This window comes from Dipodomys ordii, unplaced genomic scaffold, assembly GCF_000151885.1.
Source record: "Dipodomys ordii isolate 6190 unplaced genomic scaffold, Dord_2.0 Scaffold3, whole genome shotgun sequence".
In the NCBI taxonomy this organism is placed as follows: Eukaryota; Metazoa; Chordata; class Mammalia; order Rodentia; family Heteromyidae; genus Dipodomys; species Dipodomys ordii.
Genome location: NW_012267219.1, coordinates 13,593,529 through 13,602,559, shown reverse-complemented (window position 1 = coordinate 13,602,559; position 9,031 = coordinate 13,593,529).

Genomic DNA, 9,031 nt, shown 5'->3' with positions numbered 1-9,031 from the left:
AAAAAAGCCAGAAGTGGTGCTGTGGCTCAAGTGGTAGAGTGTTAGCCTTGAGCTGAAGAGCTGAGGGACAGGAGCCACACCCAGAATTCAGGCCCCAAGACCGGACCCTCCCCCCAAAAATTATGATGATCACACAATGTGAAAAGAAGGGTCAGATAAAGTCACCAAAGCTCATAGACATATGGTTTCCCTAGTGAATTAGCTCATGCCACTGGCTTTGATTACACTTCTTTATTTTACTCTCTTGCCTTTCCTAATCAAGGTTAGAGCTCAGTTTACACCTAAAATATAATTCTTGGTTTTGCCCAACTAAATCTCACCAAAGTAGCACTGATACACAATCTCACTTTGAGCTCTGAACATACCTCTTTATAAAAGGCTATCACATCGTATAACAGTCACACATTGTCATTCTTAATAGTCATTAAGAAAATGTCTGCATAGAAAACAGCTAAATTTCTGCAATACAGAAAGGATTCAATAAATGTTTATTGAATAATTACAACCCAATGCCACTAATTGCTTTAGTTTATTATAGCCTTAATTCTTACATATAAATAAGTCTGTTTCCATCATCTAAGGTACTTCTAAATTCTAATAGACCAATTATAAACAATTCTGATCTAAATATTTCCATTAATATCATTGATCTTTAAAATTCTATCATTTTGTCCTGAAGCCAAGTTTCAAGTTTATTCTTTAAATGTTCTTTCCTTTTACCTTTAACATCAAATCTCAAAATGAAGAAATTAAGGACAAAGAAAATGGCTCCATTTACAGTGGTTTCCGGTTTTCTTCATTCATAATCTCTCTAAAATTTACACATTCAGATGATATCAAATATCAATTCTTTTTTATTTGTATACATTTAATCATTTTTTGCATTTTAATTGCCAAAGTGAAGAATTCTTTATACATTAATTCAATGTTTACATTTCTAGACCTCAGCACAATTGAATAATTTTGTTTCTGCAGAGGAATATTTTGGGTTCTGAGATCTCTCTTACTCTGTGTCTCAGTTTAGTAGCTAATTTTTATAAAAACTTTAGAGTTTTTCCACATTCAGTTAGCTCACACCTTTAATCCTAGATACTGAGGAAGGCAAGATGTGAGGCATGGTTCGAAGCCACTCCAGCCATAAAAACCTGTGAGACACATTCAATTAACTACCAAAATGCCCAAAGTAAAGCTGTGTCTCAAGGGATAGAGCCCTCCCTTGAGAAAAACAAAAAGCAACATCAAGGCCAGTATTCAGGCCCCTAGTTCAAGCTCCAGAACTGACACAATAAATAAATAAACAAACAAACAAATAAAATTCAGTGCTCAGTCTAGGATCTGTTACAAAATAAGAGCTCAAGAAATGAATGCATATATTTCTAATGGTATGCATTTTATAAATACTACCTTCTATAATTGCTGTTATACTTTAGAGAGAATTTATAATCATAAATTAACTTTAGTTCACTCATGGTTCTGTGACTTGAGTTAGTACAAAATCTTAGATACAGAAATATTCTTTTTTATTTTTATTTTTTGTGCTGGTCATGGGGCTTGAACTCTGGTCCTGGGCACTCTTCAGCTCAAGTATAGTGCTCTGCCACTTGAACCACACCGCCACTTCTGCCTTTTTCTGTTTATGTGATACTGAGGAATTGAACCCAGGGCCTCATGCATGTGAGACAAGCACTCTACCACTGAGCCACCTTCCCTGACCACATAAATTTTCTAAATATTTCTTAAAAGGGTCACCAGATCACTACTTCAGGGAAAATTATGTGGATAAAATAAAGTCTAACAACTGATTTGGCTTATGTAAGATCATCAAGAATACATTTTAGGTAGAAATCAGTATCTTTTACACTAATTTGTCAAGAAACAATGTCTATTTGTAGGTTCATTTTCTCAAATCAATAATAATTCAAGAATTCTAATGGTCTGGATTAAGTGAGGATAGACATTTTATTAAAACCTCTTCAGCTATTGAAGATTAATAATTGGTAAGCAATATAAAGTCCAAAATCTAAGGCATGATTTCTCTTTCTCACTTAAATGATTTATTGTTTAAACCTTTAGTATTTTAAATAGAACTTTATTAAGACTACAGCTTTACAAGGAAGAATATTTTTAATATATATTTTTATTGTAAAGGTACTGTACAGCAGAGTTAGTCACATGAGAAGGTAATGAGTACATTTCCTATGGAGACTTGTTACCCCTTCCTTTGTTTTTCCAGTATCATCCCTTCCTTCCCCTCCTCCCCAACTTCTCCCTCCCTGCCCCCAAGTTGTAAAGTTCATTTTCAACATAGTGTCTTGTATGTCTCATTGTTACAATGGATCAACCTGTATCCTGTTTCAGCATTTTGTTATTTCTCTTCCTCTCCCCAAATTAGAGAAATGTATATACAATATATAGGGCACCAGAATCAAATACAGTGACAACAGTGGTTATACCATGGGAATAGAACATACAAAAGAAACAAAAACATCACACAGTAGATTATAAATACATTAAAACCAACAGCAACAAAGATAAAACCAGAACTCCCCTATGACCCAGCAATCCCACTTTTGGCCATTTATCCAAACGATCACAAACAAGGCCACACTAAAGCTAACAGCACAACTATGTTTATCACAGCATTATTTAAGATAGCTAAGATGTGGAACCAACCCAGATGTTCCTGAGTAGATGAATGGATCAAGAAAATGTGGTATATATACACAATGGAATTCTATACCTCCATCAGAAGGAATGACATCACCCCATTTGTTAGGAAATGGAAAGTCTAGAAAAAAATTATATTAAGCGAAATAAGCCAGGCCCAAAGAAACATAGATCCCATGGTTTCCCTTATTTGCAATAACTAGTATACGTCTAGAATAAGCTTACCAGACAAGCAGAAAAGCAGATGACTCTATAAGATGATGCTAAGTGAAATGCACACCAAGATAGGGATACAAGAAAGAATATTTTATAGTTCCAATCAGAAAATGACTCCCAAACCCTTGAAAGTTATATTTTCTTTTTCACTAGAAACTTGAATCTCCCATGAAGAAATTGTAGCAAATATGTATATATCAAGATATCATTTCTGAAATGGCCAGGGACATTGTAACTTAATCCATTATGCCAGAATGGGCTAAACTCCCAAATATGAACATGAAAAACTATGTTTTGTCAAACCCAAAATACAATAAAAATATCCCATAGAGCTGAGCACTAGGGACTATAATGCCTACTCAGCTCAGGTTTTACTTCCGTTTCTAAAAACATTTTACATTCCACCCTACAACTACAGTACTTTCTCCTGAGTTGTCAAACAGAGAGGCAGATATAGTATAGCCTTAATGTTTTGGTACTTTTATAATAAAATACTTCATATTAGACATTTTTTCCCATAACATCATTAAATCTGCCACAAAATTGCTGTGGGCTTAATACAAATTTAGAAAACAAAAGGAAAACATATTATTCCATGTACTATTCTATCAACTGTCGACCATAGGCAGAAAAGCTGATGGCAAATGCCTTTTTTTCTTTTCAATCTATATTCGGTTTATTCAGAAAATACAATCTGACCCTCTCCACATTTTCAACTTTTCTTTCTACATATTTACTAGAATGCCTAAATTACCATCTGCATTATGCAAATTTCAAAGGATTTTCAAAAAGCTAACGTTTACCAACAAATGTTCAATAGAACAATTGCTAAGAGAAATGTTAATAAACGCTATTAAAAAACAAACAATAAAAAGGTTTCATGTTCAAAAAAAGCTTAAGAAACTCTGGGTCAAACAAAAACAGAACAGATTTCTTTACCACAAAATATGCAAAGCCTTTAGTATGCTAATTTCATTGTGATTCTCCAAGGAATAAAATCAGCATTTGTCAAAAAGGGATTATGGAGGTTTTTTTCTTTCCAGCTACTTTGCATTTATTTGTTCATTGGTCAAATAATTTATTTATTGCATGTTTACTATGCTTTTTTTTTTCCAGCTTACATTCTCTCCGTATGGCAGCAAGAGAAACAGGCACATAAATTGTGTTAAATGTTAAGTAAAGGGCAGAGGAATAAAAATGGGGGCAAGGGGAGCTTTATGATCACAGGGAGGCTCTGTGGGGATGGATATCTGACTCAGCTTTTAGAAAAAGCCCTTAGGCCAGAGGAAGCAAAAGTGAGAAACTGGCAAACCAAGGGAGGAGGCTATGCTGTTTGGAGTTGAAGAGCACGGAGGCAGTCAGACTTTCAGTTGGAGAAGAAGGTCATCAAATCAGGTAAAGTACAGTGTAGCAATTTCTTCAAATGTTATCAATGTGCAACAAACACACATTACCAGCAATGGTAATGAATGACAAGAAAACTAAACTGCAGGAGGGCGTGTAAGGAAAGCACAGAGCCTAGATACCTGACCCACAGAAGCTCCCAATAATTCTAGAGGATTATGACCCAGAATCTTATGGCTCCTTAGCTTACTAATAAATTTAACAGAAAGCCAAAACAGGAATGTCTAATTCTTCTCACTGATTCAACAAATATTTATTGAGCAGTAATTAAGGAATGTCTATTTTTTTAGAGGCACATCTATGTCATGAACAACTCATATGGAGTATGATCTTTTCAGTGCAAGCTCATTGAAAATGTATTTGTATAGTTCATAAAAGACTTTAGTCTTGTATGCATACAATTATTAAGGTTGTACAGGGGTTACTTACATTTGCCAGATCTGTTTTGCTCTACTTTACTGGAGAAATGAATTGTTGTAGTACCTTTTATGTAGTTAGAGAGTTTTGGAATTCCTAGAACATTAAACATATAGATGACTGGTGACTAGGGCTCAGTTTGCAAATCAGAAGGCAAATAGGAGATTCTTAAGAAAACATATTAAGTGAAGTAAGCCAGTCCCCCCAAAAAATTAGGTCCCATGGTTTCCCTTATTTGCAATAATTAGTATACGTATAGAATAAGCTTACCAGATGAGCTGAGAAGGTCAAATGCTATGTACATATAATCATGTAAGATGACACTAAGTGAAAAGAACCCCAAGATATGGACACAAGAGGTCTGTCTTTGTTGTTGTTGTTTTAAATGTACTATATGTTTTGTTTTGTTTTTCGTTTCCTTTGTGTATTCTTCCTCCTATAGAACATTCCCTGTTGTCACTGTACTTGATTTTGGTACCCTGTATCTTGTATTTACATGTGTCTAATTTGGGAAGGGGATGGGGAAAAAATGATATAAGGACACAGGATGACCCTTTGCAACATTGATACCCACAGGACAGTATATTGGAAACGAACTTTACAACTTGGCTGTGGGGAGTGTGGGAAGTGGGGGAGGGAAGGATAGTGGGCCAACACAAGGGACGGGGCAATAATGATCAATAAGTAATGTACTCATTGCCTTACTCAAGTAACTAACTGTCACCCCTCTGTACAGCATCTTTACAATGAAATAAATTGTTTTAAAAAAGAAGTGTTCTTCCATTCCATTTTTTTAGTTCCCTTATCAAAGGTTAGGTGAGTTCATTTCTGGGTTTTCAATTCTATTCCATTGGTCATCAGGTCTGTTCTTGTGCCAGTATCAAGCTGTTTTGATTACTATGGCTATGTAGTAGGAATTTGGTAGAAATTTGGAATTGATATTCCTCTAGCAGTATTCTTTCTGCTAAGGATTGTTTTTTCTATTCGGGGTCTTTTATTCTTGCATATGAATTTTTGGATTGCTTCTTCTATTTCAATGAAGAATGAGGTTGGAATATGGATCAGTATCACATTGAATTTGTAGATAGCCTTGGGAAGTATCGCCATTTTCATGATGTTGATCTTTCATATCCAGAAGCATGGGAGGTTTTTCCACTTTCTAAGTTATGCTTGATTTCCTTTTTCAGGTCTTTAAAGTTTTCATCATAGAGGTCCTTCAGTTCTTTAGTTAAAGTAATTCCTCGGTATTTTTTTTTTTGTGGAGCTATTACAAAGGGAGTTGGTTTCTTGATTTTAGCCACGCTCTTCTCATTGTGAGGGTTGCTTTCTTGATTTCAGCCAGGCTCTTCTCATTGTTGGCATACAGAAAAGCCATTTATTTTTGAGTGTTAATTTTATACCATGCTACTTTGCCAGGGTCTCAGATCAGCTTGAGTAATTTGGGAGTGGAGTCCATGGGATTCTTTAAATACAAGATCATGTCATCTACAAAGAAATAGAGTTTTACTTCATCTTTCCCTTTTTGGATCCCCTTTATGTTTGCAACTTGTCTTATTGCTATAGCTAGGCACTCGAATATTAAATTGAAGAGAAGTGGAGAGTAGATATACTTGTCTGGTTCCTGAGTTTAGAAGAAATGGCTTTAGTTTTTCACCACCCTCTTCAGTAAATGGTGCTGGCAAAATTGGTTAAATACTGTAGAAAACTCAAGTTAGATCTTTATATGTCACCCTGCACCAAAATCAAGTCCAAATGGATCAAAGACCTTGAAGTAAAGGCTGACTGCCTGAAAACATTACAGGACAGAATAGGAAAAACCCTATGTCTCCTTGGCACAGGCCGAAATTTTCTTAATAGACACCCAAAAACACAACAATCAAAGAAAGATTGGACAAATGAGATTGCATGAAGTTGCAAAGCTTCTGCATGGCAAAGGACATAGCTAGTAGGATCAATAGAAAGCCCACAGATTGGGAGAAGATCTTCACTAGCTATACAACAGACAAGGGTCTCATATCTAAAATATACCTGGAACTCAAATTAAATCCCCCAACAACAAATCCTTAAAGAAACAACTGCCCAATAAATAAGTGGGCTAAAGACTTAAAGACAGACTTCTCTGAAGAGGAAAGAAGAATGGCCAGTAGACACATGAAGAAATGCTCAACCTCTCTAGCCATTAAAGAAATGCGAATCGAAACAACATTGAGATACCACCTCACCCCAGTTAGAATGGCTATAATCAAGAACTCTAATAACAACAGATGCTGGAGGGGATGTGGCCAGAAGGGAACCTGACTTCATTGTTGGTGGGAGTGTAAACTTGTTCAACCAGTTTGGAAAGTAGTATGGAAATTCCTCAAAACACTACACATAAAGGTCCCCTATGATCCAGCAATCCCACTTTTGGACATTTACCCAAACAATCACAAACAAGACCATTCTAAAGGTACCAGCACAACTATGTTTATTGCAACATTATTTACCATAGCTAAAATATGGAACCAACCCAGATGCCCCTCAGTAGATGAATGGATCAAAAAAATGTGGTATATATACACAATGGAATTCTATGCCTCCATCAGAAAGAATGGCATCACTCATTTGTTAGGAAATGGAAAGACTTGGAAAAATTTATATTAAGTGAAGTAAACCAAACCCAAAGAAACATAGGTCCCATGGTTTCCTTAATTTTCAATAACTAGTATATGTCTGAGGCAAGCAGAAAAGTTCAGATAAGATGATGTTAAGTGAAATGAACCCCAAATAAGGACACAATTAGTTTTTTTTTCTTTCTTGATATTGTTTCTAACGTATTTATTTATAAGCTACCACGTGGTTTTTTTGTCCCTCCCCCACGGTATAACCGCTATTTTCACTGTATTTGATGTTGGTATAATTTGGGGAGGGGAAGGGAAAAACAAATTGTTTAAATAGGGATACAGGTGGACCCATTGCAACAATGGGATGTATAAGATGTTATGTCAAAAAATGAATTTTACGATTTAGGCAGTGGGGGGGGCGGGGGAGGTGTGGAGATGTGGAGATGGGAAGAGGGATGGTAGGGGTAAACAAAGGAGGAGGCAACAATGCTTGATTAGAAATGTACTCATTACCTTGCTCATGTAACTGTACAGTATTTTCACAGTAAAAATCTTATTTTAAAAAAGTATTTAAAAACGAAAAAAAGAACTGTTTCTCAAAAATAAATTTTGCAGAGGAAGTACATTTCAAGTGATTTTTGCTATTATACAAAGTTATGATTATATCCTTTATATAACTAGTTTATTCCAAATCATCTTTGTAAATATATTTTTGATACAGTACTTTTCATGTAAACAATTTTGTAAATGTGTAATTCAGAGTTAGAGAAAAGTATCTAAATGAACAGTAATACCTATCCATATTTGCTGTAAACACCTTTAGTTAAAATTACAATATAATTGCATGTACATGAATGTTTGGCTAACTTGTAATTATGGCATGATTATTACTATGTTCCTGATGAAAGTGATACATATGAAAAGATATTTTCAATCACAAATAAGCTTTTAATATTAATTTCTGTTGATTTCAAAGGTTGATTACAAATAACAACTTTAAAACCTAATATTAATAATCAGCATAAATAACAGAAACAATGATTTTTAATCAATAGAAAATACACATTTTGGGGAACAGTATGTATTTGGAGAAGGAAAGTTAATGTTTATTTCCTATATAAGTACAGTTGAATGAAAATTAATTTAGTAGTAAAGAGCTCAGTTGTGCTAATTTCTAACCACTACAGTCACTTTAATTTTTAATTTCTTTCAAAAGTATGATTTGCAACACAGCACTTAAATATTATCATGTTAAGATTAGGCTTCATCAGGAGCATAACCTGCAAATATTATTATTAATTCCTTGAATGACTATTTTGAACAATCAAACTACACCATAAGATTATTGAGTTCATAAGATTTAGAAGAATAATCATAAAAATCCCACATCCTTCTAGAATAAACATAAGGTGAAGTGATACATAATTTTAATTAAAATATGTTTGGGTACCATTTAGATATTGAAATTACATTGAGTAGGAAATACTTGGTATTTGTTTTACCAACCATACTATAAATATTTCTTAAAGATGATCAAGATATTTGAATGCAGATATTCTTAATATTGGATGGTATGAAACATGGGTGACATAGTTTTGCTAGCAGGTAAAGTAACCCCATTACCAAAAGTGCTTTTTAATATTAAATGAAAATAAGTTGTGCTTCTGTTGTTAATATATTTTGCATATTCCAGATGTTCAATACATGTTATTGTTTTCAAATGA